The sequence below is a fragment of the Motacilla alba genome, chromosome 3 (genome assembly GCF_015832195.1).
Source record: "Motacilla alba alba isolate MOTALB_02 chromosome 3, Motacilla_alba_V1.0_pri, whole genome shotgun sequence".
In the NCBI taxonomy this organism is placed as follows: domain Eukaryota; kingdom Metazoa; phylum Chordata; class Aves; order Passeriformes; family Motacillidae; genus Motacilla; species Motacilla alba.
Window position 1 is genome coordinate 39,774,641 of NC_052018.1, and position 13,401 is coordinate 39,788,041.

At 36.9% G+C, this 13,401-nt stretch overlaps 1 protein-coding gene across 6 annotated transcripts in view; it reads left to right on the plus strand.

The window, feature by feature from the left end:
* KLHL32 (kelch like family member 32) overlaps nucleotides 1-13,401 on the plus strand; it is a 123,384-nt gene that overhangs the window by 29,751 nt on the left and 80,232 nt on the right. The window contains exon 1 of one of the 6 annotated variants that reach the window (XM_038131504.1): nucleotides 35-12,092. The exons of the other annotated variants lie outside the window; for them this stretch is intronic. The gene's annotated coding sequence lies outside the window, so the exon portion shown is untranslated. Of the gene's footprint in view, nucleotides 1-34; nucleotides 12,093-13,401 lie in introns of those variants that run through there. 6 annotated transcript variants of the gene reach the window in all.

A 13,401-nucleotide genomic window follows, 5' to 3' on the forward strand; every position in this document is an offset into this window, starting at 1 on the left:
GTAAGTCCCAAAATTTTTCTATTTCCATATTAGTATTAAAAATTATCATTGTAGAGGATGGAGATGATTATAGATATCATATTGAACAAGGTTTAAGTTTGAACCTTTGGAAAATGTAGGATTATTTTTCACTCTGTAGATTATACAACTTTAAATATCCATAGGAAAGAAATGTTAAGAACATAAACCAGTTTTTTTTAATAATTATTTATGGTAAGTCTTCTCCTCCCTCTGCCCCCAACAGAGATAGTCAGTGCACATCTTTCTATGAATTTAATGCCCCAGTAAAGTGAGAAAGTGGAAGATATTTTAGTATGTAGAAATTTTTGTAGAACACATGAGAGCTGTGATGAGAGGATGGTGAAGAAGAGACTGAGGGAAGACCTCACTGTGGTCTTCAACATCCTCATGAGGGGAAGCAAAGGGGCAGGCACTGATGCCCTCTCTGATGACCAGTGATGGCATTTGAGGAAACTGCATGAAGCTGAGTCGGGACATTTAGGTTGGATATCAGGAAAAGTTTTTCACCCAGAGAGTGTTTGAGCACTGGAACAGGCTCCCTAGGGAAATGGTCACAACACCACGCCTGACAGAGTTTGAGAAGCATTTGGACAATACCTTTGGGCATGTGGTGTGACTCTTGGGGTGTCTATGCAGGGCCAGGAGTTGGATTTGATGGTCCTGGTGGCCCCCTTCCAAATCAGCATGTTCTGTGATTCTGTGATTAGAGTATGGAAGTATGGGGTGAAGGAGTTTAAATTTAATCTTCATTTTGAGGCTGGTGAGGCACTGGAACAGGTTGAGAAGTTGTGGCTCCCCCATCCCTGGAGGTTTTCAAGGCCAGGGTGGATGGGGCTCTGAGCAACCTGATCTAGTGGGAGGTGTCCATGGCAGCGGGTTTGAAACTAGGTGATCTTTACCCTTTCAACCCAAGCCATTCTATGATACCATGATAAATGCAATTTATTTCAACTTGAGATTGGATTTTTGTCAGATGTAAATGGTTGCTCTCAAAGAGGAAGCCATAGTAATTACTTAAATGTGATAAAACTTATTTTCATAAACAAGTGTTTCCAAGATGTAAAATAAAATATCCCCTGGGAAATCTGATTCAGTCAATTCCAGTCTAATTCTAGTCTAGAATTGGAGTAACTGAAAAATCATGTTTGCTCATAGGAAAAGTATACTTCATATGAGGCAATTCTACTAACCTTTTCTACAATGTGCCCACTCAAAATGTTGGACCATCTATAGCTCTGTAGTTGACTGGTATTTTTAAGTGTGAGTCATCCTGTTGTTAATCAGAGACTAAAATTGAAATTAATTAAAGGTCTATTTTCTCTAACAAAGTACATTTATTAAATATTTTGTCTACACAGTAATTGTAGTATGATGAACTTCTTTATGGGGATCTTTTTGTCTTGTTACAATAGTAATACAGTGTATGACAACTTCTCTATATCTCTGATTACCTGAGAAGGGTTTTTATCTTCTTGTCAACTCTCTCTGACTTTTGGTTAGAATTTAGACTTAATTTATTCTGTGTATTTAAGAAATGTTATTAACCTTGATGTAACTTTTGCTGTGCTGGTGTTGAGCCAATTGATTGCTCATTTTTTGAGTCTATCTGCATGCTTATGGGTTCTGCTACAGCATATTTTTACTGCCACGGTTGCTGATGTTGCTTCATCATGATGCCCAGGCGCTGGTGTAGCAGAGATTGCTTTGCATTTTCATTTCCTTTAACCCCAGTGTACAGAGAGGGATTCTGGACCTTTCTACTTGTAGCAACTGCTATGTATGCTTGCCAATTATAATAAGTATAGCACCTGTTCTGGTTTGGTTGAAATATTTTCATAAAGGTGCCATATCATGTGCACCTGTGATACTCTTTCCTGAGTTTATTGTACCCTGTACATAGAAACATCATGGAAAGAGCACCTATGCCCAGTGTTTCAACAGTGTGGTAGGAACAGCTTCTACTTTGGTCACTTATTGATTGATGTTGAGATTTGGGGCACTGGGATTTATCCTGTTATTTCCAGTTGAGTTACTTGGTATTGACTGGACTGTAATTGCAAATTAAAATCTTAATGTCCTTTATTGCTACATAATATTTTTTTATTTAAAAAGTGTTGAGAGAATGCTTTATGCAGCATTGAATATTTTGGTCTGCCTCTAAACTCTTATGGTTTAGTAGGATATATTCTTCAGACTTTAGATATTAGCTATGAATATGGAACCTGTGCTTTCTGAAATCAGGCAAACAGGTTTTTTATTAATAGACAAAAACCTTTTTTTAGAATATTGTGAAGTAAGATCTATATTCTGGAGGAGAATGGCAAGAAAGTTACACTATGTTCCTAATTCTAATAATTTAGAAAAAGCAAGAGTCAATTAAAAAGTAATAATGTTTTGAGAGAGATATAAAAATATATTGATATCTAGGAAGATTTTACCTAATTTGAGCTACTTGGGTATTCTTTTTTCTAAGAATTAGAAGAATGAATCAAGCTTAATTTTAGAGTTGGTAAAAAGAAAGAGGCATTTCTAGAGGATGATAAAGGAGAATAGCAGATTTATTCAGAATGACGTGAGTGATGATCTGGAAGTGCTGGATCTCAAGTGGCCATGAAGGCCAGAGTCATGTGCTTCAAACTTAGCTGTTATTACTATATAATTTTTACCCTTATTTTTGTTCTGGAGGAATTTGTAGACAAAAATTCCAGAATTTCTAACCCTAAAGTCATTTATGAGGAACTCATTGCCATGTGAAACTTACCAGGATGGACCTGCTGCTGGCCGAGGCTGAACCAAGCAGGGGATGATATTAGCGCCTCTGTAATCTGTTAAGAAGGGGGAAAAAAGTTATTGTACAGATATAATTGTGGCCAGAGAAGAGCAGGTTGAGAATATGGGAGAGGAACAACTGTACAGACACGAAGGTCCGTGCAGAAGGAGGGACTGGAGGTGCTCCAAGTGCTGGAGCTGACGTTCCCCTGCAGCCCATGGTGAAGACCACGGTGGGGCAGCTGCGCCCCTGCAGCCCATGGAGGTCCACGAGGATGCAGACATCCACTTGCAGCCCCTGGGAGATACCCTAGCCAGAGCAGGTGGATGCCTGAAAGAGGACTGTGAAACCCTGAGAAACCTGTGCTGGAGTTAGATCCTGACAGACATCTGCAGACCTGTGGAGAGAGAAGCCCATGCTGGGGCAGGTTTCCTGGTAGGACTTGTGACACTGTGGGAAATCCAGGCTGGAGCAGCCCATCCTTGAAGGACTGCACCCCGTGGAAGAATGACCCACATGGCAGCAGTTTGTGGAGAAATGTTTTCTGTGAGATGGACTCACACTGGAGAAGTTCTTGGAGAACTGTTTCCCCTTGGAGGGACCCCACGGTGCAGCAGGGGAAGGACTCCCCTCCCTGAGCAGTGGGAGAAGCTGTTGGTGATGAACTGACCATAACCCCCATTCTTTGTCTCCGTGCACTGCTGGGGAAGAAGGGAGAGCTGAGAAGGAGGAAGAGGGGAAGAGAAGTTGTTTTTAACACTGTCTTGTTCTGATTTTGTTAGTAATGAATTCTGTTAACATCTGCAATTTGACTCCATTTTGCCCATGACGGTATTTGCTGAGTGATCTCTCCTGTTCCTTATCTCAACTCAGGAACACTTCATTATATTTTGTCTCCCCTGTCCATTTGTGGAAGGGACTGAGAAAACAGCTTTGGTGGGTGCCTGGTATCCAGCCAACATCAGTCCACTACAGTTTTTTTTTCCAGGTCTCCAAAAATATGTTCAATTCTATGCAGGGCTCTATCAGAATGAATGAAATGTTTTTACTTTTTTTGCAACTATTGTAAAACAACTTCTACAAGAGACTGGATGTTTGTTTTCTATGGAGAGTTTGTATAGTTTTCTGCACTTTTGTTCTGTGTCTACTTTGCTAAATTGTAGTGTTTTCTTAAACAGTATATTTTCTTAGAAATTGATACTTATGTCCTTTTACTGGAAAGAAATGTTTGTTGATGCTTTAGAAGGATAACTAAATGTGTGTCATTTTACAGACTGGGGCAATTGGAGTCACTTGTGTGAGGAAGAGTGGACAGAGAAGGCCAGAAGTTTCATTACCAAATCTTTAAGATTATAGTTTGGAGTAAAATCTTTTGCTTTCCTAAGACAAGCTGGAGACCTGAGCTTCAGTAAAATACTTAAAGCCTTCTAGGGTACCAACAGGCATTCCATTCTTCCTGTTGGTATAGGCAGTCTCACAATTCCAGCTGTGCAGAAACTTTGAAGTTTAAATCCTAAGAGTAACTCCTGGTTTGGAAGTTACATTTGTACACCAAAATTTTGTGGGTTTTCTATTTATGAAAAAAAATCCCTTAGGTAATTGGATACAAAGACTCTGTACATGGAGTTCAACTGCAAGATTAGACACTTGAAAATTAGGAGTTTTAATTTGTTTTCTGCTCCTGAAGTACCTCTTCTTTCAAAATGTCGTAAGGAATATAGTAGTTATCTCCATACTCTAAAAGAGTACTATAAAGAACAGTAAACATTTATTTTTATGTGTTCTTTTTAAAGCAAGAAACATCATTTTAGGCAAACTTTTCCATATTGATGTGCTGTGATTTGCCATTTGTCTCAATCTATTGCACTGAGACAAGGCAGTTGAGTTAATATGTGTAACTGTGATAGCTCTAGCAAGCTAAGTCATTTCCAATTAAAAGATTCCTCTGCTTTTTTCCCCTCTGGGAGCAAAATGAAATGTTACTGCATGACTTCATTAGTAGGCATTTACAGTGTTGGCAGGTGATTATATAACCTCAGATTTTCTTCTACAAAATGCACTGGCTTTCTAGTCAGAAAAACTCTTCTTCCCTGCTTTTCATTTGAGTGGGTTTTTAGTTGCAGGACTTTGATCGTTCTCAAAAAGATGCAGATTTTCCATCTAATTTGGATGAACAATTATATCAATTATCTGGAATAGATTTTAAAATGTCAATAATATTCTGATTCTGTTTCCACAAGGAGCATGCTCAATTGCCTAGGAGAATTTTTCTTATCTCAAATAAACTAGTGATAATAATTTTGCACACAGACTTTGTACTATTAACTGCCACAGTTGATTCTTAAGCAGTTTCTTCTCAGGGGTTTTCTGTGCTCTCTTTCCTGCCTGTTGTGAGATAGTTTCTTCCTTTGTCCACAATATTGCTGATTGTTCATATTTTACAGTATATTACATCATTTCATGATAAGGTTAGGGAATTAATTTTTATAAACCAATCCCAGAGGATTGAAAGGGTGATTGTTGCAAACAGCTTTCAAAGTCTTGTTATAATAATCATAAAGAGGAAAAATGATATGTCTGATATGTCTTAGATATAGATCTAAAGACCTAGTTCTGAGAAACCAGGCTTACCTGCTGCTTTTGCAGTATAATGTGATTTTGTCTTTCAGCATTTTACAATTGCTATATGTCAACAAAAATAACACTATCTTCCTTTCTATCATACCCTGAAAGTGATGCTGCTTAGAAATTGTCTTTCCAGATAACGTTTAAAAATGTAAGCTCTTCCCATTGGACCAAATCAGCTCTGTTCTTCCAAACAAATAGCAGTTCTGCTTGCAGTCCTTCCCTAGCCCCAGGCCACATATGGATAGGTATGGTTGCTTCTGAACTTCCTTTCTGGAAAACAGGATAAGGAGCAATGGCCATAAGTTTAAATAAGAGAAGTTCCACCTCAGTCTGAGGAAAAATTTACATTGCGGGTAGCATCACACTGGAATGGGCTGTCCAGGGAGGTCTTGGATCTGTCTGGTTTTGTGAACATGTTACTTATATAACACCTGTTGAGAGTGAGAACTCAGTACTGCTTGCTTCTCATTAGAAAGAAAGGAACTGGTTTAAAATAGAAGGAGGCCTGGAAAAAAAGTGGAATTAATTTACTAGGACATTATAAAAGTTTAAATACAAATTAGAATGCTACTACTAATTATTCAATAATCCAGTTACAGTTGAGTGTCACGAAAGCTCCACATTCCTTCACTTCTCAAAATATTTTTTGATATAGGCACTTCAATTGTTTTACTAAATTAAATCAAAGCATTGGAAGTAATATAGCATGGACAGGTGTGAGGTGTCTTTTATAATGTTCATCTGAACAAACTCTTTTACTTCTGCAGTATATACAAAAATGATTTGCAAACTTTTTAAAGCTTTCTAAATAAATACTTTAATATTCTTTTGAAATGAAAAAAAAAAAGGAAATGTATCTGGGTTATTTTATTTTGTTCATCCTTATCTTTGTATTTAATGAGTTTTTGTTCTGTGAGGCTCTGAAGCAATTTTTCTTTGCTGCAGACAGAATTCCCACATCTCAGCAGTGTTGGTGCTGACAAAAACATCTACAAGAATCTTCTCTTTTCTGAATTCTGTGTTCAAATTCACAACAATTTTTATTCAGCCTGTGTAAATATGTTTCTGTTGCAATTCTCATAGTTCATGAATGAATTCATTGCAATTATGTCAGTGTTGGATGGTAGACAATATGTGATGGTATCATTGTGAGTTTTTTTCTTTTCCTTTTTTGAAGTGCCTATATGGTAAGTGTGTGCACCATGGCTGTATATGGCAAAATCAACTCTGCAGTTAGTGAGATAGGCCATAGCAATCTGTGGCCCACTGTCTCAGATTAGTTCATTTTTGTGATAACAACATGTGGTGTTTTGCTACTGAATTGATGCATTCTCTCAGTTTAAAACCAGGAGAGAAAGGAGTCATTACAGCCATGTTCCTCTGGTTGTCCATTTTCTTCACCATCTTCTTTGCTTGCTTCAGACTACCTCAGTTCAATTTTGCAGTGCTGCCATAACAAGTATGCTGAGTTTGGGTTGGGCTCAGCTGCATTTTATGTGGCTTAGTGTTCGCCCATGAAAACCAATTTATTGAGGCAGGCCTGTTGCAGAGAAGCATTTTGTACCTGTGATCTTCTCAGTCTATACAGTCTGGTGAGGAAATCTTGTGTTTCAGAACATTGTTGGATGCAGTAGATGCTCTTGCATATCTTGTAGTCTCTGTCAGTATCTTCCTACACAACCTCAGGAAAAATAAAAGTATTCTGTGGGTGTAGTGAAGCTGAAAATACCCGAGGGAATTGTTTGGGCAGCATATCACTTTAAGCTTCAGTGACTAGGACATACCATTTTGATAACATGAGAAGTATCCCACAAAAGAGACAGAGAGGTGTTAGAACTTTTTAACATTCTTGAAATAGCTATTTTTCTTTTGGATACCCCCTCAGGGAGTGTTCCAGTCTCCTCTGTTTGTATAAGAAGCCCATTACAATTCAATTCTGGCTTTTGTGTTGCACAACATGCTTGTTTGAAGTTTAGAAGAGATACCTTTCTTTTAATAAATTCTTCAGTTGCTTCATTGTCAACAGTGCCATTATTTTACATCCTTTTAACACCTTCATTTTAGTAGACTGATATATAATGTTGGCAAATTGAATTCATGTCACTGTAGGCAGTGAATCTTGTGAAAGGCCGGGTTTAAGCAGTGGAACCTTTGCATTTGATTGTCCTGAACAGCTTTGTAAAGTGCTGCTGGTTGCTTATCTTTGGCAAGAGTTAATCTGCTTGAGTCAGCCAGTTTGCAAACTTTAGACATCAAAAACTTCCCTAAATCCCAGTCCTCTCACTGGATGACCTAATGTATGAGTGATGAATGGATCACACTGCCTCTCAATCTGCTACCTGATAGGTGTTACCTCCAAGGAGAGAGACACCCTTAGGAGCCTTAGGTGAGAGCATAAGAACAGCCACACTGAGTTGGATCATTGGCTACTTGCTTTAGCAGTAGCTGTTTGTGATGTCTGGTGAAAAAGAGTAAATCCAGGGTAAGTGTATGTGATATGATCCAGAGAATTCCCCAGCTGTTTTCATCTCAGGGACATTTCAGAGCAAGGTGTGATTCCTGTCTATTCAGCAATCCTTAATAGGTCTTTCTTCTAAGCTTTTATCTTCTTTCTCATTGGGCCTCTGTAAGATTTCTCATCCACCTTACAGGGTGGCCAACTGTCTGTTGTGTGAAGAACTACTTTTGTTTATAGTCAATCTGATTTCTACCCGTTTAGTTTGATTCCTTCTAGCTTTTCTACTGGAAAAGATAACCATTGGTTCTTCTCATGTCACTCAGTCATCTCTTTATCAGGCTGGAAACTTTTGTCTTAATCAGATGCTATTTAAATGGAAGCTCTGCAGGATGCTTGAGGAAGCTTCTTGCCCTTCTCCAAAGTTTTGACACCTCTGGTATATGTTTTGTGAGCTGAGGGTAAGGGAATTGCATACAGTAGGCAAGGTGTAAATTTTTGTATGGGCATAGGATTGGTTTCTGTTCTGTTGTCTCTTGCAAAAAAAAAAAAAAGCTAAGCTTTTATTACCTTTTTTTACATGTTTTAAACATTTTTATTGCTGAGGACTGGGATGATTTTTTCATTAAACTCATATGTTCATTTTTATAATTGCTATTTTAGAAGTGAGCCACTTATTCCATGTAATCCTTTTACAGTTTATCACATTATCCATGCCTTTGCTACCTTGCATAGTTTTGCCTCAATGGACTTTCTACCTTCACTGCTCTTGCCCTTTTCCAGAACTGCTCTGCATATGTTAAACATGAGTTGTTCCACAGGAATCATCACTCCCTGTGAAAACTGGCCCATCTTTCCTTGTTCACTGCTTTATGTATTCAGTCACTTACCCAGGCAAAGATCTCTCCTCTTTTCTTTCTTGCCTAGTTTGCCTTCCAGGCATTTAAAGGCCTCTGTCAGAAGCATTTTTTGAATCCACATTGTGAAAAAGCAATGGGTTACAGCCCAGCATAACATACTCTTCACCATTACATTGCATCCATTACTTCTATATATATAGAACACAAGTTTGTGTATGTGTGCAAAAATCAAATTACCATCTCCTCAGAACATGTGGAACATTCTTAGCTACTGATGAAATAACCTGCTCTTCCAGGGCCACAGAGTTCCAGTTATGCAAATAGGCAATAAATGTTCACAAAGCCCATTTTATATAACAATTAGGAATATTAAGACAGCTTATAAAATGTTCATCTGCATTTTCAGGAGCTCTTGTACCTGGCACTTAATCATCTACCATGTCAGGGTTAGATTTCAGCCAAGAAGAAATAGGTATCAAGCCTAGAGAATTTATGAGAATAATTAAATTAATGTTGTTGTGGTCTGTTATCTCAGAAGGGGTTTGTTTGTTAGAGTTGGAGGAAAAGCCAAAGGATAAATGAGCATGGTCAAGTGCAGACAACTAAAAATAAAGTGAGGAGATTATTTTATAGAGGCATTTTTTTTTAAAGGAAATAGCTGATGGAGGGTAGAGCTTAGCTGATGATGAAAACTACTGTGACAAATGACTGCAACATTAACACAAGCTTGGTTAGTCAAGTCATTCTTCTTTTATTTTGCGAATTGTTAGTGTTTGTTTACTTTTCAAGGTTTTATCAGTAGAAGTGTATGAAAGAAACAGAAAAATAGTCAGTAAGCTGGTTTATTACTTTGTCTTTGTATAAAAGAGTCTAACAAATATGTTGGTGGGAATTAAAGGTGGTACTTTAGCAAAATTTTACTATCTTTTTAATGGAAAATAAGATTTAGAATCGTAATGGAAAATAGAATTATTTTAAAGAATATGAAGGTTGTCTAGTTCAAACCCTCTTAAAATGGGGCAGATAGGGAAGATATCTAGTACAAACTCATAAAATGAACCATTTAAAATTTCAGCATTAGATTTCTTGCATAACAAGTATGTTTTTGCAGTTAGGATGCAGAATAGAAGTAATTGCCATAGTTTACTATTGCTTGTAACATTTGGATGTCAGTCTAATGACATTCACATCCCATTATATAAATGGCTTCTTAAAAAGGTAATTATAATAACAACTAAGATTGTTACTACAGTTCTGTTAGATTACGCCTTGCTGTACAGCTGTTATATTAGAGCCTGCATACACTAAGGTGGTACACTTGTTCTGTGGTATTGTATGAAGTATGTTTTTAAGATGAAGTCACTTAAAGGTGTCCAAGTTTGGATCATGGTTTTTCCTTGGAGAGGGAAAAAAAAATCAAAAGAAGCTTTGCCTTTCTGAATTAAATGTATTGTGGTAGTTAAAATGCTAGTTCAAGAGCTAAGTGACTTTTATTGCAATTTTATTCTGGGCTTGCTTTTGATACCACTTGCTAAAATCATCGAAGGACGTGAACAATAGGCTTATGCATTCACTGGGAAGCATTAAACCAATTTAAGCCAAAATTTGCAAATGTGACTCATGCTTTTCTGTGCTTGACTGGAAATGCTGGGAAAAAAAAAAATCTAGTTTTAGTTATGCTGCTTTCTTTATTCTCCAAAAGGCAGGCCTGCTTATGGGTGCCTATTGTTAGGACAGACTGTACATTATTGGAGTTTTATGCAGTGCTTTGCATGGCGGTGTTCTTGCAATTCAGTTTTCTTGCATCTGCCATAAAAGAAACAATAATCTTGATATTCAGGACCACCTGTGGTGACTTATACATTTTGAAATGTTGGAATTAATAACTTTACCGTATCTGTAATAGTTCACAGTTTTGTGTGGCTTTTTATTCTGATACCAAGTTGCACATGGAAATTGTAGAATTATTTTGTTTTTATGGCACTACTTAGATTTTGAATATGAGTCTTTTTAGTGATGATGCAGCAACTCATAATGAATGGCATGCTGCAGAGTTCCTTTTTCCATGTGGCTTAAATTACATTTGTGTACCTAAGCAGAGCTTTGGGGAAGACCTATTGCGCTGTTAAACTCTGACTATCAAAACATGAATTATGTTTGATGCAGGTTCAATCAAGGATATAACACGCTAGCAACACATTTTTGGGGATTTTTTTTTTTTGTTGAATTTGAATTTTTCCTCAGTTGGTTTTGGTTTGTTGTTATTGTTTTGGGGTTTTTGTTTTGGTTTTTTTTTTTAATCTTGAAGTTTTTCTTTTGACTAGGAATAGAGACCGTGTGCCTTGTTACAACCAAGAAAATCACTTTGTTCTTGATGGAATGTCCAATATACAAACAAGAAAAACAATCTCACATCCTTAGGCTCTCTAAACAGTAAGGTAGTTCTATATTGCAATTTCCATTACTTATTTTGAAAGCTTCCAAGAAAGGGATATCTTTTTGTATCCATAGTGTGACGTAGCAAGTGCCTTGTACATATCCTTGATTTTGTAAGCTCTTTGGAGCCGTGTAATTATGTATCACTGTCTGACACTGATGTACTGAAAGAAACTCCAAAGGTTCAGTGGAATTTGCTTTACTAATGGTAATATGTGACACTTGAATACTGTGTATAAAATTGAATGGTTTGCTGCTCAGTTTTATTTCTTTACCTATATATTCTCTTAAACTGTGAATGATAGCTGACCTTTCCATTTCATGGGATTCATTTTAGTTGCTTGGCAAATGCTTAAAAACCAATATTTAGGTAAATTTCATAGAGCAGATGAATTACTGTAGGCTCATATCAATGACTGATGTTATGTGACATTTTCTGTGTGAATTTATATGGAACTTTTTTCAGAAGAATTGTGTAATGAGCCTCTTAATCATATTTCATGCAATTGGTATTGATGGATATGTTTTTCAGTGTTCAAGAGACTCCAGAGGACATGGCTGATTGGCTGATGATTGATTTAGGATAGAGAGGCTTGAATTGGGAGGGAAACAAAGCTAGCAATAGGAAGAACAAGGCACATTTTTACATGCTGTAAAGAAACATTCATATATTAAATTGGTTATTTGGATAAGTATACATTGCACATCTAGAGCATAGTCGATATTTGATGTGGCCATGGTTATCTGTCAAAACAGTATTTTGACTCCTGTTCATAGATTCTGAATGTATTTTTTTTTTTGTTATGATAGGTGAAAACAGCAAAGGAAAAATGACATGGCTTATGTAATGAAGAATAAGAACATGAAGCTAAGGACATCCAAAGGTTATTTCAGGAGTAATAGAACAAAGTAGATTAAATAGGTTATGATTTATTTATTTAATATTACTGTTACATGAACAAGGAATTGCTATTTTTAATACAAACTGCAAAGTGTAATGCTTTGGCCTGAAAAAGTTTATAGCCCAAATAGAAAAGAGTATGTCAGGACTGGGTACTTATTAGCCCAAGTGACACATAAGCTGAGGTCCCAAATCAGAAAGAATGTGCCACTGATCAACAGATCATTGATGCCAGTAAGATTTCTCATAGGCTTAAAGGTACACGTGAAATGAAAACAATCTTGAGGTATGACATCATAACTGAGTTCCCTGAGCAGTGTGGGAAATTGATCTGGCATCTCTGAAGTGTTGGTTTACTTTCTTCATAGCTTTTCTGATGCCCAAGATGAGAAGTACAATCAATTTCCCTTTAAAAAAAGGCTATGGAGAAGATGAATGTAGAATTAAGTGCATTCCCCATATGATGTGGGAAGTAGATGTGAATAAAATTCTGCCCTTAATGAAGATGCCTATCTATTTTAAATTAATTTTTAAAAGAATTCAAGCCAGTATCATTTAATTGTGGAGCCAGAAATTTGAGATGACAAATCAGCTCTTTCCAGAGTAAAACAATACTAGATAGTGTTAATTACTTAGAAAATTCAATGCAACAAGATGAATAGCTAAGGAAAACCTTGGTGACTTCATTGGTCAGTTCTTTAGCAATTAATTTGCTAAGTGGAGGTAATTCTAAAGTGTCCCAGGACATTGTTATTGTACACGTAAGACTGTGGTTGAACAAGAATTTGTGTAGGTCAGAGCTATGTTTTGGTGGGAAGTTCCAAATATTTGTTTTGTGTTATAGTGGACGTGGATCTAGGGCTGCTGGTTGTTACCAAAGCAGTGTTTGAGAAATATGAAGGAGAAAATGTTACTCTTGGAGTTACTGTAGGTTGCTGTAGCAAGCTCAGCTTACTTGTCTGTTTTTGAAAGCTTAGCTTTCTTTTGAATGTTGCATTTAAAGTTGAATCAAAAAAGTGGAAGTCATGAATGTCTCTTCACAATCCTGCTGAAGGAACTTTGAGATATTAGAGGTTATTGCTATGCACTGGTACCATGTGCTTCTTTACTCCTAGAAGAGGGGAGGGTATTTCTTGAAAGCCTCAGGTCACAGCAGTAAGTTACTTATGATTTCAGTCACAGTGCTGTCTTTTTAACAGCATAAAGCATAATTATTTGTTCATTTTACTTAATTTACCTGTCTCCTGACACTGCATATGTTTTGATTCTGTTTCTTGCCTTTAAAAGGCCACTAAGATATGTGGAATTCACTGACAAAATTTGCTTGTTT